This window comes from Narcine bancroftii, chromosome 10 (assembly GCF_036971445.1).
Source record: "Narcine bancroftii isolate sNarBan1 chromosome 10, sNarBan1.hap1, whole genome shotgun sequence".
Taxonomy (NCBI): Eukaryota; Metazoa; Chordata; class Chondrichthyes; order Torpediniformes; family Narcinidae; genus Narcine; species Narcine bancroftii.
The window spans coordinates 87,786,073-87,813,086 of record NC_091478.1 but is presented as its reverse complement, the minus strand read 5'-3'; the positions used below and the strand labels follow the sequence as shown (position 1 = coordinate 87,813,086).

Below are 27,014 nucleotides of genomic sequence, written 5' to 3'. Positions count from 1 at the left end.
TGTCGCTGACATTTTGAGCAACTACTAAACCAACCATTGAAATGTGACTCATCGATCAAAACATTTCCCTCAGTTGATTAAACATGGTGGAACTGAAAAGACCAAAAATAGCAAGGGAGTGCCAAAAAATTTCAGACAAGATGGGAAAATTAATATTTTTCCCCACAGATGTTTGTTTGATTGGCAAGGAATCTTTTAACTTTAATAGCCTATCTTCAATAGCCCAGCTATAGATTTACATATTACATCATAATCATTAAGGTGGACCCAGGCCATGAACTACATTCACTGAGAGATGTGGAGTTATGTTGGAGACTGCCTCGTCCCTTTCTTGATCTTTTCTCCTGCTTTATTTTGCACCCAGCTTTTTATTTTCCATTGCTTTTTGAATGAGAGTTTTGAAGTTTTATTGTATTCATTTAAATTAAAATTAAGTGCACCAGATGCAGAAATGCCTACTGAAATATGTGAGTACATCCATAAAATATTGTAATGTCAACAGTTAGACCATTGTTAGTGTTGTACAGTTATTTTGATAGGAAATGAATTTTCCATGGCACAGGGGTTTCCTGATCTAAAGAACACCATTTTTATTACAGTGTAATTAGTTGAAAACTGTCAGGCTTCATATTGTTTGGTCTGTGTCTCCTTATTTTTTTAATGTATATGACCCACAACCAACAAAGAAGGAGCAAAGGGTTTTTGCTGTTGTGCAAACCAAAATCAATTGAAATAAGATGCTGGAAATGCTTAGCAGGTCAAGTTGCATCTGTGGAGAAAGAAACTAGAATCAATGGCCTTTCATTAGAATACTGAATGGTAAAGGATAATACAAGATTCAAGATGTGCACTTTGTCTCGGCACATGTGTCCGAGTGGAAGCAAAGGCATTCTTTTCCATTCAAAAGAGATGAGGGTCTGGGACTCAAATTCCCAAAAGACCCTAATCCTAGAGTTAATTGAAACCTTCATGACCAAAATTGATAAGATTTTTGTGAGGTAAAGTTATATTTAAATTTAGACGTACAACACAGCAACATGCTGGTTGGACCCACAAGCCTGTTCCCCACCCCCCCCACCACCAAATGCAGATAAATATCATTTGATCAACATCAATGGATAGGGATACCAATCAGACTTGGAAATTTGTATATTCTGTAGCTATTCTTTGTTATTGTTAACACATGGACTTCAATTAATATAAGTGAAACACACACGTCTGCAAACACTGGGATTGTAGTACAAACAAAAATGCTGGAGGAACTCAGCAGATCTCGCAGCATCCATAGGAGGTAAAGATATGTAACTACGGATACTGCAAGACCTGCTGAGTTCCCCCAGTATTTCTTTGTTTCAATCAGTGCAAGTATGAATTGGATCATAATTTGGGAAGATTAATTAAATTCAAGATTGTTAAGTGGTTGTTCAGCAGGGATAGAAGAAGGCATTAACTACGATCCTTTCTGTTTCATTACCACAAGTCTGCTGCAGGGCCAGATTAACATAATAGTGTAAGTAGCATTTAAAGGGCCCCTGCATTTATGACAGTACTATGAATTATGAATTTAAACATTTTCGTTCTCATCTTTGTGCAGCGGCCATGAGAAACCACACTGATAGTCTGTGTTAAAAGTCCCAATTAATGGTGATAACTTTGGCTAAAATCCACTCTCCTTAAAGTTAGCAATTTTAGTTTATTTTGACCTTTAATCGGGGTTATTAACACAGACTATGGGCATGTTGTATCTCACAGCCGCTGCAGGCTGCACAATTTGCAAATAATCCTCACCTCAACCCTTCAGTCAGCTGGCTGGTTTTGTTCGTTTACATGTCGGGGAGGCGGGTGGGTGGGGTGGGGGGGGGGGGTGCTGCACGCTGCAGATAGCAGTATCATTATTCTTCCGGAAGTGCAAAACATAAAGCAAATGAAGAAAAAGAAAGAAGAGACCAACTTATGATAGCAAAACCACACACGTTGTCATAATATTTTGATGTTCTTGGCGCTGAAGCTGGATATACAAGAACAACTAGTACCAGCGCAGCAGAAGGCAAGAAGCAACAGCCAGCATCCATTGAAATGTGAAAGAACCAGGTGGTCTAATGAATGGCCAAACAACCTAGATGACTGTAATCGTGAAAATTGGATAGCCAAGGGAAGTGATGAATGTCGACAAGCGAGTAGTGAGTTCTATTCATCTATGCGATTAAATGACAGTGTAAAGAAACCTCAGCATTGTCAGTTTATTTCCATAAACTTACAAACAAGCAGCATGCAAGAAATTGGTTATGTTACCCAATCTATTATGTCGACATGAAGAAAGTTGCTCACAGAGACGAGCTTTAATTTCACCGCTGAGGCACAAAAACAAAGGTTTATGCGCCGATTCCCAACTTGGGAAAGAACTGGAGACTGTATTGGGGCACACTTCTAGAGCGAATAATTGAAGCTGTAAAGTTTTTAGCCGAACGAGGGCTTTCATTTCATGGTAGTGATTAAACTGTTGGCTCTCCTCATAATAGGAATTACTGGTCAAATTATTATAAACTTTCATCAAGGATGTAACATGCCACTTGAGGGAGGGGGACGCCACTGTCCTCGCCTTGCCCGACCGCCTCTCTTCTATCTCCAGTTGTCCATCGCCCCCCGCCCCCATCAAACTCCAGACGCAGCAGCAGGGGTGCAGTGCTGCTGGAGTTCACCAGAGTGCCTCTCTGGCATCTGATCGGGCCACTTCAGGGCCACCCCAGCAGCTGGTGGAGACCATGGCCATCTTTTTTACCCATAATTCCCCCAAGCAACTAGAACTTCTATGCCAGTGTCAGCATTAGGGAAATGCAGCACAGTTCCAGCTGCATGAGGGACTATGGGTAACGAAGACGGTCATTAATCCTGCATTGAGCCAGCTGCCGCTGCCGTTATTAAGTTTTATTTTAACAAAATGTAGAAGTATGTTTTAATAGGGGAGGGGAGGCACAATTTCAGTGTAAGTGCTTCCTCCCTCACCGTGCATGCGCCAGCCGGCACTATTTAGGACCGCATATGTGCCAGGGTCACAATTAAGGGCCCCTTTAAAATTTATGCTACAGGCCCCGCAGTGTCTTAATCCAGCATTGGTCTGCTGTCAGTAAAATGTATTACTTCAGCACCATCCGTAACAAATGTTGTAAATGATAAAGCCTTTGGGTTCTGTTGGTTTTGTTACATTAACAACCATATATTTTGATGGCATTGATTAGTTATCCCTTGGTATTTCTGTGCAATGAATCAGAAAGCATCGATGGTCTTTATGTCATTGAAGAATTGAACCTTTTGCTGATATTTGCAAATACTAACTGTATGCAAACTACAATGTGCCAAGCTAGAGCTGTGGTGATGCTTCTTGTGGAGTCTGTTTGGCTACACCTGATTGATTTTGCCTTTCTACCAATGATAGTAAGATTAATGCTACCTTCCTACTTGTAATTGAGCATGCCTTCCTTCCTGATTCTTCCACATAAACCATGAAAAATGGCATGTGTAGCTGCCCACTTCCAGACACAAGTAGCAAATAAAACTGGTATTTAAAAAATTAACCTCTTCACAACTTGATCAGACAGGCCATAAATATAATCTGCATCTTGATATCTGCAGATGTTTGATTGTGAAATTTAAGTTGAAGATCAGTATATTGACAAGGGGAGGAAGAGCGATGAGGTCCTGCAAAGAGAGTTCGGGGAGTTAGGCAGTAAATTGAAAGACAGGACCTCTAGGGTTGTTATTTCAGGACTGCAACCCATACCACCTCCTAATGAGGTTAGAAGATGGTGCAGGAGGGAGGGCATCAGGTTTCTGGATCATTGGGCTCTCTTCTAGGGAAGGTGAGATTTGTACTGACAGGAGGGGACTAATATCCTTGCGGGAAGGTTTGATAGTGCTGCTCTGGGGGTTTAAAATACATTTGCCAGGGGATGGAAACCAGTGTCAGAGCAGATAGAGGAGTGGAGAAGGAAAAAGGTGGTGAAGATTGCATGGAATGTCAAAAGTCAAAGGGTTGTACATGGTGGAACTGTTTTCAGGTGCATCTATTTCAATTCAAGGAGTATTATAGGAAAGGCAGACGAGCTTAGAACATGGATTGGCACATGGAAGTATGAGATTGTGGCCATTAGTGAATCTTGGTTGCAGGTAGGGCAGGACTGGCAGCTCAATGTTCTGGGCTTCCATTACTTCAGACATAATAGAGTAGGGGGGGGGTGGAGGAGATGAAAGAAGAAGGAGTGGCATTGCTCATCAGGTAAAATATCACAGCTGTGCTCAGGCAGGACAAGCCAGAGGGCTCATCTACTGAAGCTATATGGGTGGAGCTGAGGAACAGGAAAGGAATGACCACACCAATGGGGTTGTATTATAGACAACCCAATAGTCAATGAGAATTGGAGGAGCAAATCTGTAGAGAGATTGCAAACAGCTACAGGGAACATAAACATATGATAGTAGGAGATTTTAACTTTCCAAATATTGACTGGGACTCCATATAGTGTAAAAGGGCAGGATGGCTTGGAGTTTGTCAAATGAGTTAAGGAAAGTTTTCTAAATCAATGTATAGAGGTATCAACTGGAAAGAGTGCTCTAATAATGGATCTTCTATTAGGGAAAGTTAATTATGGAGAAGGATAGGTCTGGGCCTCAGGTTGGGAAAGGCCAATTTTGAGGATAAAAGGATCTCAAATGCATGCATTGAGATGTTGATTTCTGGCAAGGATTTTCAAGGGTGAAATTTTGAGAGTACAGAGTTCGTATGTTCCTGTCAAGATTAAAGGCAAGGTTAGCAGACATAGGACACCTTCGTTTTTGAGGGATATTGGGGATCTGGTTTGGCAGAGAGAGGTGTATAGCAGGTATAGGCAACAAGGAGAAAATGGGGAAATTGAGAAGTAAAAAAAATGCAAGCAAAAGCTCAGAAAGAAATCAGGAGGGGTAAAAGAAGACATGAGGTTACTTTGGCAGACAAATGTGAAGGAAAATCCTAAGGGTTTCTACAGGTACATTAAGACCAAAAGAATAGTAAGGGGCAAAATTGGTCCCACTGGCGTTACTAGGGAGGTGCGAGAGTGCAGACTGCACCGGGTGATACTATCAGAGAGGTGACTCCAAATTGACTGTCTATAATATTTTTGTGCAATGTTTCAGCAGAAATTTATTATTTTTTATAAAAATATCCCTGTAGTTATAACAACAAAAATATTTTTCTTAAGCCCAACTTGCATGTTTCAATATACCTACAAGGCTAATTTACTTCTTGAACTTTCCAACATGCTCCAGTCAGAGCTGTCAGTATTACCCAATTAAAATGGCACTTCGAATCACATGGTAAAGTTGGGCTAACTACCTGAAATATTTGTCAGGAAAGCAGCGGAAATATTGCTCAATAATATGTAAAAGTAGTGTGAGGTTTGAAGATTGGAGGCCAAAGAATTCATTGGTCATCCTGGCATGCACATTGCCATCGTACAGGATTCTATGATAACGGAGTTCAACTGTGATTTGACTACCTGCAGGATATAGCATTCAATTAGGATAATACTGTCTGTGCCAGAAACCACTCCATAGATGCTCAATAATCTGGTAGAATTGCCACTGAATAAAATATGAGACCACATCACAAGATTAAGGAGTTGCCAAATGGGCAAAAACCACTTCATCTGATTGGTAAAAACACAGAAATGCTTGAGGAACTCAGCAAGTCTTGCAGCATCCATAGGAGGTAAAGATATATAGCACATGTTTTGGGCCTGAGTCCTTCTTTAAGGTAACCTATGGATGGTGCAAGACCTGCCTTGTTCCTCCAATATTTTTGTGTTTTTACTCCAATCACATCACCTGCAGACTTTTGTGTTTCGCCTCATATGATGGTGATATCATTTTCGAATCCCTCTGGGACATGAAGTAGACGACATGATCAAAGTAAGACACCATTCAAATGTCCGACGCACTAACAATGTGCCACAATGGAACTGAAATTTACATTCATGATTGAAGCATAAAACCAAATACATGAAAAAAGTTCATCCTTATCGATACCATCCCTACCGGTACACTCTGAATGTGTATCATTTAATGCACGAGTTTAGCTATTTTTTCAAAATTCCATATTGTGCAAATATTATGTCAAATCTTAACCGTGTGCATGTAATTGTTGAGCTGAGAATTATTTTATCCCTTAAAGAAAAACCTCCCATTATCCAGTTGCATCGGCAGCGGGTCTTTTTCCCGATATATTCAATCACTTCAGTGTTAAAGATAATGCACTATTTATCATTTAGTGTTGACCGAAATGTCAAAATTCATCTTTCACCTGGAGTATCAACTCCCGACAGCAATCACTTAGAAGCTGACTTTTCACCCATTTACTACATTGTTCAACAGGATAAATAACCACTGGCAAAAAAAAAATAATTTGATGCCTTTTATCAGACCACAACAAAATGAGAGAAAGAGTGGGCAAATATGATTGCAGAAGAGATAATTGCCTTAATATTACAAAAGGACAGGACTGATTCCAATTTAACATGAAATGGTGTTAGATGTCAACATCACATGACTTTAAACATTATTTATCCCACTGAGCATTGCAGTAGATGCACAAAAGATGCACAGCAGCTTCTAAGTCAGCTCAGTTAGCACACACGGCGAAAACATCTGTTTGATTTTGTAAGGGCATCTAGAGATTTATCGTGTTATGCAGCACAGGATTTATAGTCTCTCAAGTTCACCAGTTTTACAAGCAGATGTCAGGGTTGTAGTGACTGAGATATTGACACTGACTTCCACAAGCATTCAAAGGAATGTCAGAATCATGAATTTGTTGTTGGGGAAACTGATATTACATCCTTCTGCGAATGATTAGGAGGCAAAACAAAATAATATACAATGAACTGTTCAACTCACTTCCCCATTTGATACTTCTTCACTCTCCACTATGCCACCAATCTGGGTGCCATCTACAAGCTTACTAATCACACCAAATACATTCTCATCCAAGTTTTTTAAAGCACCAATCTCTGTGACACACCATAGTCCCAGGCCTCCATTCTGAATCACAAACCTCCATTACCCTCCTCCAACTCCTTACAACAAGCCAATTTTGAATCCCACATGATCTAACCTCACAGATCCCACGTGATCTAACCTTACAGATGAACCTACCAAGTAGGACCTTGTAAAGGGCCTTGGTACTCTCCATATAGACAACATCCACCACCCTCTTGCCCACCTATTCAAAATACTCAATTATATTTGCTAATAATCATGTGGAGCTTTACTTTCTCAAGGAGAATTATCTGAAAGCTTTTTTCTGTGATTTGTTGTTCCATTTCTCTCTCTACGTGGGGTTTCAAAGCAGGTGCAATAAGTTCCCAGTAAGCCAATGATGTAGGTGGTAGACAGTACAACGATGGAAAATATCTCGCTTAAAATATCTGAGCAGCACCAGTGGGAGATGTTCTGGATTAAACCCTTCACTGAGACAAGGTTTCAGTCCGAAACATTGTCAGTTCTTTTTCTCTCATTGAGTTTTCTCGATCCAGATTCCAATATCTGCAGTGTTTTGGATAATCTAAAGAAACCATCAACTTTAGCTTCATGTGAAACTTAAGGCAGAATGTATATGGTCAAAGACGAAAGAATGCTTAAAATTTATTTTTCACATTTTACTTTTTTTTTTAATTTCAAATTTAGATTTACAACATGGCAACAAGCCATTTCGGCCCATGGGTCTGTGTTGTCCAATTAACACCCAATTAACCTACACCTCCAGTTCGTTTCATGTGCACCTTCGGTAAACATTAAAATTATTGTAATTCTGGGGAATAAAAAGGATTATAATTATGATTATTCCTTAAAAGTTATTCATTACAACCATGCTCAACAGTATTAGACTGGAACAATCTTTGTATTTTCAACTGCAAAGAACATAGAATATAAAAAATAAAGAACATCTGTTCGCATTGAGAGGAGTCAGTAGATATGCAAATGTAGCAGTCCATGAAATCAAGACCAAGAATGATTTTTTCATAAGATTAGAGGATTTACAGCATACGCCACAGAGAGCCCAAGTTCAGTGCAGTTAATTCAAGTGTACTTCATGACTGTGTTTAGTTCCACATGAAGCTAAAGTTGATGGTTTCTTTAGATTATCCAAAACACTGCAGAAATTGGAATCTGGATCAAGAAAACTCAATGACATCATACATTTTTTTGCCACAGCTAAGGCTATCATAATAAATATTTTTTACGCTTCATTCAGTTTGAGGCCTAATTCTAATTCTTTACTTCTTATATTACTTAGAAGAAAGATCTCTGGATTTTTTGGTACTGAGAATACAGCAATGATACATAGAAATGAATAAATGTATTCCATTGGAAAAAGTAGCATATAATTTAAAAAAAATAAAGTCACATTATTTGAAAAAATTTGGGAACCGTGCATGGAACACAACAGAGAGGGCCTGCCGCGGACCTCCACCCCCTAAAATGATAGAATGAGAAGAAGACAAGATTACCTGATCCAGTGTGTAAAAGTAGATGACACAATTTTCCTGTTTATTTTCATTGTGTGATGACATTGTTTAATGGGTTTATTGTATTGTACATGTTGAACGTTTAATGGGTTTGGAGGGGGGTGAGAAGGAGGGAGAGAAGGGAGGGGGAAAAAAAGGGGAGAAAATGCCACTGTGTATATTCAAGAGGGAAATGTTTGTGTGTATTTTGATTAATATGGTTCATAGTGTGAAAAATAAAAATAAAAATTTAAAAAGAAAATTCAATGAGAGAAAAAGAACTGACAATGTTTCGGACTGAAACCTTGTCTCAGTGAAGGGTTTAATCCAGAACATCTCCCACTGGTGCTGCTCAGATATTTTAAGTGAGATATTTTCCATCGTTGTACTGTCTACCAGTTACATCAATGGCTTATAAGGAACCTATTGCACCTGTTTTGAAACCCCACGTAGAGAGAGAAATGGAACAGCAAATCACAGAAACAAGTTTTCAGACAATTCTCCTTGAGAAAGTAAAGCTCCACATGATTATTTCAAGTGTACTTCATGACTGTGTATAGAGCTTGATTGTCTTCATTGTTTGATATCTTTGCAGTGCATAACTGCAATTATTTAGCATTTGTTTTGGAAATAGAGCCATGCAATTTTTATCAATTATTTTGATCACCAGTTACAGTATATTATTTTTTAAATCATATTTACTTCTAGCAGATGTTTTTTTTTTCACTATCACGTTATGTAACCAAAGAGTGAAAAATGTTTTCGAGAACCAAAAAGAAATTTGAGCAGTTAGGTGCAGCTATTTAAATAAATTATTTGTTCTAATTGTTCCCTAAAATTTAATGAAAATCTCAGTGCATTAGTATATGCAAAGCTGCTCAAGTAAATGTTGGTCCAAATTAAAGAAAGCTAAATGTAGTAAGACTACAAAAAAAAAGTGCTGGAGAAATTCAGAGGTCATGTAGGTCGATCAGGCTGGTTTTACAGATTATTAAGTGGATAACTAGAACGATATTCATGGAAAAACATTTTAATCTCTGCATTAGAAATGTGTGTGCCAAAGAAATCCAAGCAGATTATAAAATGAACTGACTGTATAAAATTACTTCCTGATTCTACAGTTTTATATTTAGTCACCGAGATGCAAAAATACTGAGGTTAGCTTTCTCTAGTGAAGTACTCATTCCAATCAAGTGACATTCCTACAGATGCGGTTTCCCTGGCTTTAAACATAATTGCGAGCCAGAAATTCTGCTTGAAGTAAAATCTGCAATCCAGATGCCAATTAAGATCAAATTCATGATATTTTTCTGAATGGTTCATTTTCATTATCATTTATTGCTCACTTATCAGGAAGACACAATGGCGACTGAAAAAACTGAAGCAGGCAAGGCTATTGGCCACCATAATGTCAACCTCCTATAGGAGCTCTATCAAGAGCATCCTGGCTGGCTGCATCACAGTGTGCTACAATTGCTGCAGGAAAATAGATCAGAGGTCAATGCACAAGACCGTAAGAGTGGCAGAGAGAATCACTGAAGTCTCCCTCACCCCACCCCCCCTCCCTTCCCCCTCGATCAACATGACCTTCCGAGATCATTGTCTGAAGAGGGCATGCAAAATCATTGAGGACTCCTTTCCCCTCCACTCTGCACACAGAATCTTTCAGCTGCTCCCATCGGGGAAGAGATACAGGAGTATCAGAGCCAGCACCTCCAGACTGAGGAACAACCTCTTCCCACGGGCAGTGAGAATTAAAAATAACCAAAGGAACGGCTTACACTAACCACCTGAGATTCTAACATGTACAAAAGAATAATTACCTTAGAAGGGGTGTAATCTTCTCTGTTTGGAGAGAGTACAGAGAAGATTTACCAAGATGATTCCTGGATTGTAAGGGCTAACATATGAGGAGTGTTTATCAGCTCTTGGACTCTATTCATTGGAGTATAGACAAATGAGAGGGGATCTCACAGAAACATTTTGAATGCTGAAAGGATTGGACAGAGTAGATATGAATAAGATTTTCCCTTGGTTGGTGAATCCAGGACAAGAGGGCATAGTCTTAGAATTAGAAGGCAACCATTTAAAACAGAGATGAGGAGAAACTTCTCTTTAGCCAGAGGGTCATAGATTTGTGGAATTCGTTGCCACATACGGCTGTGGAAGCTCGATCATTGGGAGAGTTTAAGGAGGAGATTGATAGGTATCTAATTAGTCAGGGAATCAAGGGATATGGGGAAAAGGCCAGAATTTGGAACTAAATGTAAGAACAGTTTAGCTCAGGGTGGAGTTGCAGAGCAGACTCGATGGGCTGAATGGCCTACTTCATTTCCTTGATCTTGCGATTTTTTAAATTTACTTGTATAGGTGAAATACTTGGGCTGCATGTGTATTGTTTGTCTGCATGCGTTATGTCTGGTTTTCTGTCTGCTTTCTTTTGTATCGAGGACCGGAGAACACTGTTTCATTGGGTTATACTTGTACAATCGGGTAACAATAAACTTGACTTGACTAAAATAATAAATGAACATAGAAGAAAACATTTTAATAAGTGTTTGATCAATCATCTGTGAGTAAACTTACTTTAATTATACAGAGCCATTCACTAAATTTGTGGCAGTACAACCATCAGTTTAAATATACTTTAATAATAAATGCTTTTAATAAATAACTTACAGTCCTTGTCTCAAAGATATTTGATTTTAAGCATCTTTTCAATTGTCTGCAGATGTGTAGAACCAATGAACGATTGCCATGATGATTAATTCATCTGGAATACTAGAGAGTTTTGTGCCTGGAGTGAGATTTCTGAACAAGATATTTTAATTCAGCATAAAAGATGGCAGAAACTTCTGCTGGGCATTATTTGCACATGAAATTCTGCAACCTTTTGCATTGGATTTTCTTGACATTGACCTTATCACAGCACAATGGAGATAGCCCAGGGTAGTTCCAAAACTGGCACCATTGCCATTCTTAATCTAAAGCAGTGGCTTTTAAATATTTACTTTCCACTCACATACCACCACACGCAATGGCTTCTTCGAGCAGCATGAAGATTTTCAACTCCCACGTGTGCAATCCTCCATCTTCCTAACAAACTATTAGATTTTTAACATTCAATTTGGTCGGAGAGACATTAAAAATCTAATAGTTTGCTGGGAAGGTGGAGGATGATTGGGGCCTGGAGGCTGAATTAAAGCAGTTCACCCATAGCATCCAGAAGCAGTTAAGTTAGTGGCACTCTGGTGGGGCTGGTGGGCAGAGAGACGTTGGAGAGACGTTAAAAATCTAATAATTTGATAGGAAGTAGATGATGGGGGGGGAGGGGTGTCGGGTTGGGGTTGAATCCTTCCCGTAATCTCCACTATGCTGCATTACAAGGAAGATTTAGGAGCCACCCCCCTCCCGCCCCCCCCTGCCCCCCCCCCGACCACGAGCACGACACGACCCAGCACTACTACCTATTCCCCTGCCAGGTTGTGTCGTACTCTTCGAGGCTCATGGGATGGTGGGGGGCTTCTAAATTCTTCCTTGTTATTCCAGCATACTGGGCAGGGTCGATGTCAAAGGGGGGGGGGGGGGGGTAGCATTCATGGGCAAGCCCTCTAAATTAGGTTTCGTGATTTCCACCCCCCCCACCCGCTCATAGCCATTGCCCCCTGAGTTATTGTGACCAGCAGCCTAACGTCACTAGCATATAGCATCAAAGTGAGATCAATGACCATCTTCGTTACCCATAATCCCCCACGCAGACTGCCAGCACCAGGGAAACATGGATGCCTGTCGCCCACAATGCATCACAGCAAGGTTGATGATACAAAGCAGGAGAAAGCCCCTGGGGCCATGGGTGAGGAGCATGGGGGCGAGAAGGGTTCATGCATTCACCCTGCTGTGTTGAGGGCTTGTCGAACTGCCTCAGTCTCAGCACTGATGGAAGCTGTTCCCCTGCACTACCTTCCTACTTGCCTTCTGTCAGGGAGATGTCTGGAGGAGGTTCATGGTAGACTGCTGGTAGCTCTGTATTTTAACTTTATATATTTTTGTATATGTGTGATCGTTGTGTGTGTGTGTGTGTGTGTGTGTGTGTGTGTGTGTGTGTGTGTGTGTGTGTGTGTGTGTGTGTGTGTGTGTGTGTGTGTGTGTGCGTGCGTGCGCTTAATAAAAAGACTGAAAAGAAACAAAGAAACTGCCTTAAATGCAGCCCTGTGCCAGAGCCCGACGATGAGGTCCCCACCAGTAGCCGGCACCAAGACACCCACTACTGGCCCAACCCCTCCCCTCATCATGCATCCCTCTCCACAGGGCTATTGCCACCCGGTCCATCAATTCTATCCTGCAATCGCCGAGCACAGCATACACATGCACTCCTTGAGTACATACCCGGCAAATAAATTTGGAATATGTGAGGAGAGGGCATCACCAGGGGAGTCTAGGGGCCCAGGTGGTAGTTAATCTGCCACCACCTTAAGTAATCCCTTACTAATCACAGATCACCTATGGCATAGGGATTACTTAAGTGAGTAGAAAGAATCAGTTTGAAAGCAACTGATCTAAAGCTTGTGCAAAATACTGCAAATAATGGAAATCTGAAACAAGCTTAAAATTGCTCAGCACTTTAGGCAGGATGTGTGGAAACAGCCAATACTTTGGGTTGTTGCCATTCAAAGCTGCTGTTCAACTTCCAATAATAATAATCTCATGATTATCTGCTGCTCCAGGCAACTCACCAACATACCATGTGCAAAGGCTGCAATGTTTGTTTTCTGCCCCATGATTTAAGGTGGGTTTGTTTCCTTTATACCTCATTTTACCTTGTTTTTACTTGCACCATCTATTAGATATAGTGCAGTGCAAAATAAAACAGCTTCCTTAGAGAATGGGTTTTATGAATACGTTTACATGGATAATCAGATGGGAATTGATGGTTTCATTGCAGTTGAGATCAGAACAATACCACCCTCGGAAAGCAGCTACCGGTAATTAAATCTGAATAAGGCTATGTTAATGAAGATGAATAGAATGAAAGATTTGCTCATTTTTTTTGAGGTAAGAAAAATGTTTCTGTTCTGTCACTTAACACATTAAGAGGAGTGGAAATGGATGGTTCCAGTGAATGACTCATGTAATACCCAGGACTTCATTTCAATAGCTGTTTCAAGTTGTCACACTTCTACATTCAGCTCATTAATTTAGCAAGATCAATGTTGAGGTGCAAAAGCTTTTGGGTACAAACATGGCAGAGAGGTTTTCTAGGGATGGGAGTCTAAAGGAAGGACAATGGGAAAGGGTTTAAATTATTCAGGTCCAGGAGAACTTCTTGTATCCACATTAAATCTGAAGAATCTTTTGAAACCACCGATTACGTATTATTTTTAGAAAAGGTCCAACATTGACACAAACTGCCCGACTGTTCATTCGTTTCAAGGATATGCTCTTTTTGTAAAGAAAATAATGGGTACAATACAGAATGATTATGTCCAGCTCATGGTCTGTGGCAGAATGGATAGCTTAGAATGACTTATTTTGTTAAATGAAACATGAAAGTTTGCAGACGCTGTGATTGTAGAAAAAACACAAGAATATGGAGGAACTCAGCAGGTCTTGCAGCATCCTTAGGAGGTAAAGATATAAAATCGCTTGTATCTGTGGAGATTGGTAGACATCAGAAAAGTTAATTTGTCGGTTCCGTGAGATCGCGTGTTGTGTGATTGGTGAACTAAAGGTGAGGCACGCCAATTCTAAACTTCTGTATTTTTACCTATTTATTTTCTGCAATTTTTTCACTAGTTGCTTGACTTTTGGATAACAGTGGTTTTACTGTAAAACAAATATCATGTGTGAAGTGATCATTAAATGTTCAACTAATGTCATTTTATGAGTTAATTTGAAACAAAACAAATATTTTGTTAATTACATCCTTCTGAAGATTTCAGATCTATTGTCAGAGTACATGCATGACATCGCATACAATCCTGAGATTCCTTTTTCCTGCAGGTGTGGAAGAATTACCACTAAATAGTTGTGCAAAAAATAAACTGTACCCAGCATAAACATGTAAACAAGTAAAAGAATTGTAAACAGATAACAAATGTAAACAAAATGACTGTGTAATAGAGAGATCCTCCAATGTTCACTGGATTGTACACCTCTGACTTTCCTTTCCTGAAGTCAACAAGCAGCTCCTTAGTTTTGGTGACATTGAGTGCGAGGTTGTTGTTGTTGCACCATTCAGCCAAGTGTTCAATCTCCATCCTATATGCTAACTCATCTCCTTCCTTTATACAACCCACTATTGTTGGCATATTTGTAGATGGTGTTATTGTCATACTGAGCCACATGGCCCTAGGTGTAAAGTGAGTAGAGCAGGGGGCTAAGAACATAGCCCTGTGGTGCTCCGGTACGGTGCTGATGGAGATTGTGGAGGGGAAGTTCTCACCAATCTTCACTGATTGTGGTCTGGAGGTGAGGAAATCCATGATCCAATTACACAGTGGGGTGATAACTCTAAAGTCTTGGAGTTTGCTGATCAGTTTTGATGGGATGATGGTGTTAAATGCCGAACAGTAGACAATAAAGAGCATCCTGATGTATGCATCTTTGCTGTCCAGGTGTTCCAGGGCTTTGTGTAGAGCCATAGTCCTGTTGCTACGATAGATGAACTGGAATGGATCCATGTCACTGCTCAGACAGGAGCTGATCTGCTTCACCACCAGCCTTTCAAAGTACTTCATCACTGTTGATGTAAGTGGGACTGCTCAATAGTCAATAAGGCAGGTTACTGCACTCTTCTTGGGTATGATTAATGCCTGTTTAAAACAGGTGGGTACCACGCCCTGCTGGAGTGAGATATTGAAGATATCCATGAATACCTTGGTAAGTTGGTCGGCACAGATCTTTAATACTCAGCCACGTACTCCATCCGGACAGGATGCTCAACTCGGATTCACTTTCCTCCTTTTTTTCTATATTTTTATTGGTTTTATCAAATAAATGTTCCATAAGTACAAAACAATAAAATAAAGTATTAACAAATAAATTATAGCAATTCAAATAGCACTGAGATCTGTTACATTAAAAAGATGTTTTTTAAACTATAATAATTATCTAATTCACTTTCCTGAAGGCAGCACACATGTCTTTGTCAGATATGAACAAGGTGGGATCGTCAGGGGATGTGGGGATGCGGAGGGGTTGTTCTTTGCTGTGACTGACGTCACATCAGGCAAAGAAGGCTGAGTTTCTCTGGATTTGGGTTTGTAACAGGTTATGACATTCAGACCCTGAAGATTTGGATGTTATAACCCAAATGATTGAACTGAATTTATTATCAAGCAACAGCTCTTAAAAACTCTGAAAATAGAGAAAAAGTCACTGTATATGTGTGAAAAAGAAATAGTGTATATCATGGCTAATGTGATTTATGGTGTGAAAAATAAAAAAATTTAAAAAAAAAACTCTGAAAATAAAACAAATAGCAATCATATTTGAGAGGACCACTTAAGATATTGATTTATTAAATAGTTAAATGAAGGAAAATGTAATGTATCGACAATATTACAACACTTAATTAGAACTTATTTTTGCTTTTTAATATCGGAAAACAAGTGGATGGATGTGAGGAAATTGCTGGTTTTCCAAGTAAGGCTGTGCGGTGGAGGCTACGTCCGTTGAAGCCATTTTAATTTTTTGCCTGTATGAGCCCCGCGTCTTTTCCTAACTAATGCACGTTGTCCAAGTCTCCACATCTGAAGATCTTTGTTCAGTATTTAATGTTCCCAATATTTTAAAGCTATTTCTGAAGAGATTTTAATAAAAGGCCTCCAGCCAGCAAAAAGTACGTAATTGTATCGTTATCATCCTAAGTGGGTTTCCTATCAGTAGATGCCTGCAGCTTGACTTTCCGATTAAGACCAGAAGCCCAGACGGAGATTTTGGTTTTTGCTGCTGCAATAACTTTGATAAACTGACAGTGGCAATGCAGCTCTCCAAACATATTCTGTTTTCATTAAATGACTAATCTAAAACCAATCAAGCAAACCGCACAGCGTTTCTGTCCAGAATAACAAATACATTGCCTCCCACTGTATTACATTGCTTCAAATCCTAGGTAGTTGGTGGAGTTTTACTGACCCACAATTTCTGTATAACCACTTGTTTTGGCTTTCTTCACTGTACGCCAATGCCCAAGGCTTTTCCCAGCACCCCATCACAGAGTGTACAGAGAATATCTGACTTAGGGCATTGCTGTAGGAGGAAGATTCAAACATGGAGCTCCAACAAGATAGCTACTATTCATCCTGAGATGGTGCAACATTGGTTGTAGACTGATGGCTACCGAGAGATCACCATACAAACTGCAAGCTACATGGCCAGCAGTACATCACAACAGTTCTTACTAGAAGGAGTCACGTGATGGAGTAGTGGCCGGACGGTGAACTCCAGCCCTCTCCAGAAAAGTCGGGAAAAACAAGAGAAAATACAAAGGCACAGAAATACAAGTTAAAGAAAAGTGAGTATAAAGGTGGAAAGAAGATGGAGACAAAAGGAGAAAAATCAAAATCAACGGAAAGAAGAGAGGAAGAGAAGACAACGGAGGAAAAAGGTGAAGGCCTTACCTGTCCGAAGAGGCCCGCTGTGGAGAGAGGAGCCCACTACCTCAGGTCGGTAGAAAAAGAACTACAACAATGGCTCACAGAGCCGAGTAAAAGTGCGCAACCGCGCATGCGCATGAAAAAAAACACACCGACGGGAGGGGGGACCAGCTGGGGAGTCAATCTCCACAGCCGGCAACGACAGCTGCAGAACACCTGCAGCAAGAAGAGACCACAGAAGACAATGGAAACAAGAAAGAAGAGGAGGAAAGGGCATCAAAGAAACAACAGATGGCCAACCCAGAGGAAGAAGAAGAGGAAGAATACAGTGAAATAGGTAAAGGGAAAGGCAAGGTAAAGGATATACTTGCTCTTGTTAGAGGATACATGGAGTCATTTAAAGAATGGCAAACACAGGAATTCAATGATTTAAGAAGAAGAATAAACAACACAGAAAAGAAAATAAATAAAATGGATATGACCTTAACAGAAATGGGGAAAAAAATGGACAAGATGGAAGAACGGGCAATAGCAGCAGAAATGGAGGTAGAAGACTTAAAAAAGAAATTGGAGGAATCTAATGAAAAAACTAAAGAGACACAAGAATTACTAGCTCAAAAAATAGATATAATGGAAAATTATAACAGAAGAAATAACATAAAGATAGTGGGCCTTAAGGAAGATGAAGAAGGCAAGAATATGAGGGAGTTTATAAAAGAATGGATCCCTAAGGCCCTAGGATGTCCAGAACTACAGCAAGAAATGGAAATAGAAAGGGCACATAGAGCATTGGCCCCTAAACCACAACCACAACAAAAACCAAGATCTATTGTAGTAAAATTCCTAAGATATACTACAAGAGAAAAGGTACTGGAGAAGACAATGGAAAAAGTAAGAGAGGGCAACAAACCACTGGAGTATAAAGGGCAAAAAATCTTCATTTATCCAGATATAAGCTTTGAACTCCTAAAGAAGAGAAAAGAGTTCAATACAGCAAAAGCGATTTTATGGAAGAAAGGATATAAATTTACACTGAAGCATCCTGCGGTATTGGAAATATTTATTCCAGGACAACAAAACAGACTGTTCTCGGATCCAGAAGAAGCACGAAAATTTGCAGAACAATTACAAAAATAGACTGAGGGATGAAGACGGGTAATGAGAGTAAAAATGATCACGATTGATATGTATGTGGGTAAAGACAAAAATAGACTGAGGGATGAAGACGGGTAATGAGGGTAAAAATGACCACGATTGATATGTATGCGGGTAAAGAGGTATAAGAGTGAATAGAGACAATGGGCATACGTGAAAGTATCTGTAATTAGAGGAAAACATAGATAGTATAGACAAGAATTAATAAGGGAAGGTAATGGAATAGAGAGAATAAGGAGGGAATTAAAAGAGTGACCTTTGTGACATATGAAAAGTGAAATCTTTTCTGGGGGGGGCTGGGTGGAGGAAAAGAGTGGTCACTGCAAAATCAGTTGACGCTTGCGAGTGGATTCGCAAATCCAAATGGAGAGAGGAGATGTGGTTGTCCGACAAGGGATAAAGGACAACTCAGGAGGGGAAGGGGAGATTGGGGATAAAGAAGATAGAAATAGGAGAATAAGGAAAATGTTGGATGTTGTAGGAATGTTGTCTGGTAAAGAGTTGAAAATAAGAAAACAGAAATGGAAAAGGAGGAAAGGTAATGATGGAAAAACGGAAAGAGAAGATAAACAAAATATAAAATGGCAACGCTGAACTATATGACTTTAAATATTAATGGAATACATAACCAAATTAAAAGGAAGAAACTACTAAATTTACTGAAAAAGGAAAAAATAGATATAGCATTTGTCCAAGAAACACACTTAACTGAATTGGAGCACAAGAAATTAAAGAGAGATTGGGTAGGACATGTAACAGCAGCATCGTATAATTCAAAAGCAAGAGGAGTGGCTATATTAATTAGCAAAAATGTGCCATTTAAAATAGAAGAGGAAATAATAGATCCAGCAGGGAGATATGTTATGATAAAATGTCAGATATATTCGGAGCTTTGGAATCTACTTAATATATATTCACCTAACGAAGAAGATCAAAAGTTTATGCAAGATATCTTTTTGAAGGTAGCTAATACGCAAGGGAACATACTAATAGGAGGGGATTTCAATCTGAATTTGGATCCAAATATGGATAAAACGGGGAAAAAAATTAACAGGAAGAACAAAGTAACCAAATTTATAATTAAATCAATGCAAGAAATGAAACTTGTGGACATATGGAGGAAACAAAACCCAAAAGAAAAGGAATACTCATACTACTCGACTAGACATAAAACATACTCAAGAATAGACCTATTTTTGTTATCAGCTAGTATGCAGGATAGAGTAAGAAAAACAGAATATAAAGCGAGAATGCTATCAGACCATTCACCCTTAATACTGACAGTAAAGCTAGAGGACATCCCTCCAAGAATGTATAGATGGAGATTAAACCCCATGCTACTTAAAAGACAGGATTTTAGAGAATTTATTGAAAAACAATTAAAAATGTACTTTGAAGTAAATACGGAATCAGTGGAAGATAAGTTTATACTATGGGACGCAATGAAAGCATTCATTAGAGGACAAATAATAAGTTATGCAACCAAGATGAAGAAGGACTATAATCAAGAAACAGAGCAGTTGGAAAGGGAAATAATAAACATAGAAAAAATATTAGCAATAAAGGAAGATACAACCAAAAGAAGAGAATTGGCGGATAAAAAAATAAAATATGAAACATTACAAACATATAAGGTGGAGAAGAATATAATGAAGACAAAACAGAAATATTATGAACTAGGTGAAAAAACACACAAAATCTTAGCATGGCAGCTTAAGACAGAGCAAACTAAGAAAATGGTATTGGCAACAAGGAAAAAAGACAAACAAATTACATATAATCCAAAAGAAATTAAGGAAAACTTCAGAGAATTCTATGAACAATTATACCGAACTGAAAACGAAGGGAAAGAAGGGAAAATAGATGAATTTTTGACTAAAATTGAACTACCAAAACTACAAATAGAGGAACAAAATAAATTAACAGAACCATTTGGAACAGTAGAAATACAAGAGATAATAAAAAAATTACCAAATAATAAGACACCAGTAGAGGATGGACTCCCAATAGAATTCTACAAAACATTTAAAGATCTAATAATACCGCCCCTCCTGGATGTAATCAACCAGATTGATGAGACACAAAACTTACCAGATTCATGTAAAACAGCAATAATTACAGTGATACTAAAACAAGGGAAAGATCCACTCTCACCAGCATCATATAGACCAATATCTCTGCTAAACACAGATTATAAGATAATAGCTAAACTATTAGCGAACAGATTAGCAGAACAGGTACCGAAAATGGTAAATTTAGACCAAACTGGATTTATCAAAAAAAGACGCACAACAGACAATATTTGTAAATTTATTAACTTAATTCATGCAGTAGAAGGAAATAAAGCACCGGCAGTAGCAGTTGCTTTAGACGCAGAGAAGGCCTTCGACAGAGTAAAATGGAATTACTTGTTCAAAGTATTGCAAAAATTCAGTTTACCGGAGAAGTATATTAATTGGATTAAAGCATTATATAAGGGACCGTTAGCGAAAGTGACAGTAAATGGACATGTATCAAAGCAATTTAACTTAAGCAGGTCAACGCGGCAGGGATGCCCACTATCACCATTATTGTTTGCGCTAGCTATAGAACCACTAGCAGAATCGATAAGAATAGATAATATAAAAGGAATAAAAATAAAAGACAGGGAACATAAAATCAGTCTATTTGCGGATGATGTGATAGTGTACTTAACAGAACTATCAATAAAAGAACTATATAAGAAATTGAAGGAATATGGAGAAGTGTCGGGATACAAGATAAACGTAAATAAAAGTGAAGCAATGCCTATGAATAACGCGGATTTCTCAAAATTTAAGGAGGAATCCCCATTCAGATGGCAAATGCAGGCAATAAGATACCTAGGTGTGGAAATAAACAAAAATCTAGGCCAATTATATAAACTCAATTACAATCCACTAATGAAAAAATTACAGGATGATTTAGAGCATTGGAAAGAGCTACCACTAACACTGATAGGAAGGATAAACTGTATTAAAATGAACATTTTTCCAAGGATACTATACTTATTTCAGGCATTGCCAATACAACTGACAGAAAAATTCTTCAAAGAGTTAAAGAAAATAATAAGGAAATTTTTATGGAGAGGGGGGAAACCGAGGATAGCACTAGATAAATTAACAGAATGGTATAAACAAGGAGGCTTACAATTGCCAAACTTCAAAAATTATTATAGAGCCGCACAATTAAGGTGCCTATCAGATTTTTATCAAACAAGGGAAAAACCAGACTGGACGAGACTAGAATTAGATAAAATAGGGGAAAAGATACCTGAACACATATTATATAAATGGGACGAAAAATTGGTACAACATAGAACTTCTCCAGTATTACACCATCTCCTCAATATATGGAAGAAGATCCATGTAGAAAGAAATAAAACAAATTATCAAATACCAAAACTAATATTGACGCAAAATAAGCCACTCCCTTTTACAATAGACAACCTTGCCTTTAGAAAATGGGAAAAAAAAGGGATTAAAAGAATAGAAAATTGTTTTTCAGGAAGTAGATTCTTATCCTTTGAACAAATGAGAGATAAGTACAATATAACTGGAGATACAGCGCTGGCATATTACCAACTGAGATCCTACTTGAAAGATAAATTAGGAAGCAATTTGAGTTTACCAGAGGGAAGTAACCTTGAATATGTGATTACAGATACAATGTTAATCAAAAGATTTATAACAAATATGTATATTAAACTGCAAGAAAAGGAGAATGAGGAAACAAATGGTAAAACTAAACAAAAATGGGAACAAGATTTAAATATAAAGATAAAAAAGGAAACATGGGAGAAATTATGTTCTAGAACGATGAGAAATACAATAAATACGAGGCTGCGTATGATACAATATAATTGGTTACACAGACTATACATTACACCGCAAAAGTTAAATAAATGGGACCCAACAGTATCTGATAGATGTTTTCGATGTAAAAAAGAAAGGGGAACAACAATTCATGCAATCTGGACATGTGAGAGAGTAGAAAAATTTTGGGATGATCTCAATCAGATATTAAATAAAATAATAGAAAACAATATACCAAAGAATCCAGAGATCTTTCTCCTAAGTAACATAAAAAATAAAGAATTTGGAATTGACTTGGAAGATGCACAAAAAAGATTTGTTAAGATAGCCCTAGCCGTAGCAAAAAAATGTATTATGTCAACCTGGAAATTGGAAGATAATTTGAAAATACAACAATGGTATATAGAAATGAATAAATGTATTCCATTAGAAAAAATAACATATAGTTTAAGAAATAATATTGAAATATTCGAACAAGTATGGGAGCCTTACATTAAATACAATAGCGAAAACCTACTGGGGACAAACATTACCTAAGTTGATGGAAGGAGAAGGAAAGAAAAGAATGGACTCAGTAGAATTTCTGGTGTAATTTTGTTGAATGACAACATTGTCTGACTGAATTAATGCAACCTAGATTGTATACCTAAAATGGATGAGAGGGGGGGTGGGGGGGTGGCTTGGGAGGAGGGAGGGGGGGGAGAAAAAGTCACTGTAAATGTGTGAAAAAGAAAAAGTGTATATCATGGCTATTGTGATTTATGGTGTGAAAAATAAAAAATTTTAAAAAAAAACAACAGTTCTTACTACATTGGCTTCCAATATTAAAACCTGTAAACTGTCTTTGTCATAGTGTGGTGAATAGAAGCTCCCACTGCGGCTGACTGGTCTTTGAGGAAATAGTTTTAGAAAAGATGAATTGAAGGAGGCTATGCACTGCTCTACTGCAAGATAATCCATTCTCCACCAGACAGCCCATTAGTTTTGCTGGTGATTTTAAGCTCCAGGCACTCGAAAGCTGGCACGACATTTAGTCACTTTAATTGTTCAGTTAATGGATTCAAAGTCACTGCAGGGCTTCCTGAGACACCAATATACATGTTAACCCATCACAATCAAAATTTGGTGAGGTTGTATTTAAAGTAAGTTTCTTGAGCAGTATCTGATTGTGGTAGACCACTGTATATATGATTGGCTGCATTAGGACATGCCCCTTGCTGACTGGGCCTGACCCCTGAATTAAGGCGACTGTGCCCCAGGCCCCTCCTCAGTTTAGAACAGTTGACTTCCATTCTGTTGTGAATAAAACCCTCTCAGTTTCTCTCCAACTTCTAGTCTTTGAAGTTATTGATGATGCATCAATTTTATTCACAACAGGTTTTTCTGATAATGGAGCAGATTCTGAAGCCAGAAAAGCTGGACCTTGACCCACAATCTCCTGACGCATCTAACAGCTTCGAACTCTGGCTGCGTTGCTTCGAAGCATTCCTGCAGGCCTCCTCTACTTACCATCACTCAATCAGAGGATGACTCATTAAAAAAAAGTTTTAAAATCCTAACATGTATGTTGATCATAGAACATTACAGAATAGTACAGGCCCTTTAGCCCACAGTGATGTGACCGTTGGAAACCCTCTCAACGTTCTAACCTTCCCCACTTCACACGCATTACCCTCTATTTTTCTTGTATCCACGTGCCTGTCTAAAAGTTTTTTAAATGTCCCTATTGTACCAGCCACTACCATCACCCTGGCAATGCTTTCCAGGCACCCACTAACCTCTTTGTATAAAACTTACCTTTCATGTCCCCCTAAACTTTCCTCCCCTCACCTTGTACAAATGTCCTCTGGTGTTTGTTACTCCCATCCCAGGAAAAAGATGCTGGTTGTCCACACCTCCCATAATCTTGTAGGTATCTATTAAGTCATCTCTCATACTCCTTCATTCCAAGAAGTCCACGCTCTGTTAACCTAGCCTCATAAGACACCTTCTCCAATCCAAGCAACATCCTAATAAATCTCCTCTGCACTTTCTCCTTAGCTTCCACATCCCTCCTGTAATGAAGCAACCAGAACTGAACACAATATTCCAAGTGTAGTCTAACCAGAGTTGTATAGTGCTGCATCAATACTTTGTGACTCTCGAACATAATCCCCAACTAATAAAGGCCAGAATACCATAAGCTTTCTTATAAATCTGCACAGCAACCTTGAGAGATTAATGGATTTGGACCCCAAGATCCCTCTGTTATTCCACACTGTTAAGAATCCTGCCATTAACCATGTATTCTGTCTTCAAGTTTGACTTTCCAAAATGTATCACTTCACTCTTATCTGAATTGAACTTCATCTGCTACTTTTCTGCCCGATTTTTCATCCTGTCTGTATCATGTTGTAAACTACAACACACTTCTATTCTATCTCCAAGATCTAAAACTGTGTCATCTGCAAACTTACTGACCCATCCCTCTACTTCTTCATCCAGGTCAATTTATAGAACTCACAAAGAGTGGTGGGTCCCAAAACAGATCCCTGCAGAAACTGACTGGTGGCAGAATACATTCCATCTTCTACTACCCACTGTTTTCTGTATGCAAGCTGATTCAGAATCCACCAGCCAAGGTTCCATGGATCCCATTCCTCATGACTTTCTGAATGAGTCTAACAGTGGGGACATCCTGAAATGTGCATCTGATTAAGTCATCCAGGCCCTTTGAATGGCTCAGCATTGATTTTAAGGGAACTTTCACCTGCACGAACGGGAACATCTACTTTATCTTGGTCATTGATGAGTACTCCCACTTCCCGGTCACCATTCCGTGCCCAGGCACATCTGCCTCTTCCGTTATGAAGGCCCTAGACTCTATTTTCGCCCTGTTTGGGTATCCTAGCTATATTCATAGCAACCAGGGCTCAGCTTTCATGAACGACGAGCTGTATCAGTACCTGCTGGTGAGGGGCATCTCACCTAGCAGGACTACCAGTTACATCCCTGTAGAGCTCGTCGAAAGAACCAAAGACCTGTTGATCCAAACCAAGGCTTCTATTAGCAAAAGACAGGAGCTCTTCACAGGTGGCCGACCAGTCCGGAATGATCCAACCTGGCTAGGGACACAACCCTTTAAGGCCCAGACAGTAGGCGTGGCTAAGCTCTCAGTCAATCGCTGTAAGAACAGTCATTACACTCTAGATACTGTAACTATATACATTGGTGATAGGTCTGTACTATCACAATCCCCCAGGGGAACGGGCAGATTGAAAAAGAGAACACCTTAATCCAACCAATAAAAGAGGCCCAAACTTGAACTTTTCCAAAACTTTAAACAAAAAAACTCCAATCTACTCTATCAAAGACCTTTTCTGCATCAAGATAAATTAGCAGTGGTTGGTCAGATTGCTCCCAAGAAGCATTAACTAAAGAAATCAACTTAACAACATTATCTGCTCAATAACAATTCTTAATAAAACCTGCCTGATCTGCATGAATCAAATCTATTAGCCAGAACCTTGGCTACAATCTTCTAATCCACATTTAACAAAGAAATCAATCTATAGGATCCTGCTTTTAGAGAATCCTGGTCTTTCTTAAGAATAACAATAGACAATAGACAATAGACAATAGACAATAGGAGCTGGAGTAGGCCCTTCGGCCTGTCGAGCCAGCACCGCCATTTTACAGATCATGGCTGATCACTACCATCAGTACCCCTTTCCAGCCTTATCCCCATAACCCTTAACAGTAATAATTGCTTTAGAAAAGGAATCTGGAAAAGACTCGGTCTTCACTGCTCGGTCCAAAACCTCCATCAACAAAGGAATTAATAAATACTGAAATTCCTTATAAAATTCCAAAGTAAACCCATCATCGCCTGAAGACTTATCACTTGGCATAGACTGAAGTGCTTCTGTCAATTCTTCAACATGAAGGGAAGCATCTAACTCCTTAATTTCCGTATCTTTCAAAGAAGGTAAAGTTAAATCCAATAAAAAAATTTCAAATTTGACTTCATCTTCCAAGACTTCAGAAGTGTCTGATCGGATCAAGTATTTGGGTATTATAATTGATAGTAATTATAATTATTTATTTGAATTGAACTATTTACCTTTATTGTGATTTGAATCGGTGGAAGGATTTACCTAAAACATTGATAGGACGAGTTAATTGTATTAAAATTAATATCTTTCCCCGAATTTCAATATATTTTCCATGACCTCATGTTTACATTCGACAGAAGGTCAGCATCAGGGACTGCACTCCAAATCTGGCTCACTAGTCCTGGTCCGGTCCTTCTCAAGAAGCACGTGAGGAGAAGCAAAACCACAGACGGTGAAATTGCTCCATGCCAACCTCACGTACACCTACATAGAGTACCTGGATGACAGGGAGGACACCATCTCCATCAGAGACCTGGCACCCGCCGGAACAGAGGATCCGTTGCCTCAGGTGCCCCACGAGCTACCGAGCTTTTTCTCGCCATCCCCACTCAGAGCCTCAGGGGACCCAGTTCAGGAAGAGAGTGAACCCCCCTCTATCGTCGAGCCGGAGCCCCAACCCAAACCCTTGGACAGCCTGAATCTGTAAATAGTATTGTAAATATTTCTCTTCTGTTTCTATTACCAACTTCTGATCCTTGTTCTCTTCATCCACAGACCCTTAATTCTGAAGGAAGGGGTGAATATAGTGAACTGGGATTCACTTGAAGTGTGCTCTACTGATGACTAGTCCCACCTCCAAGATCCTCCCCTGAGGACCCATATATAACCCTGGTTTAACGTCTAAACCGAGAACTCCTCTGAAGCCTGTTCGTGAACCCTATCTGTGTTGTAAGTTAATAAAAGCATTTGTTTCCCTCCATTCGAGTGTGAGCTTTTATCTACGCCACAATAGCAGAA

The 27,014-nt window shown here is 39.1% G+C and overlaps 1 long non-coding RNA gene across 1 annotated transcript; it reads left to right on the top strand.

Annotated features, from left to right (window-relative positions):
• Positions 1-279: 279 nt before the first annotated feature.
• LOC138743996 (uncharacterized) lies at positions 280-26,956 on the top strand. The gene is made up of 4 exons (XR_011345176.1): positions 280-467; positions 13,480-13,589; positions 23,500-23,684; positions 26,772-26,956. It is a non-coding gene; the product is annotated as an uncharacterized lncRNA (long non-coding RNA).
• Positions 26,957-27,014: the final 58 nt, after the last annotated feature.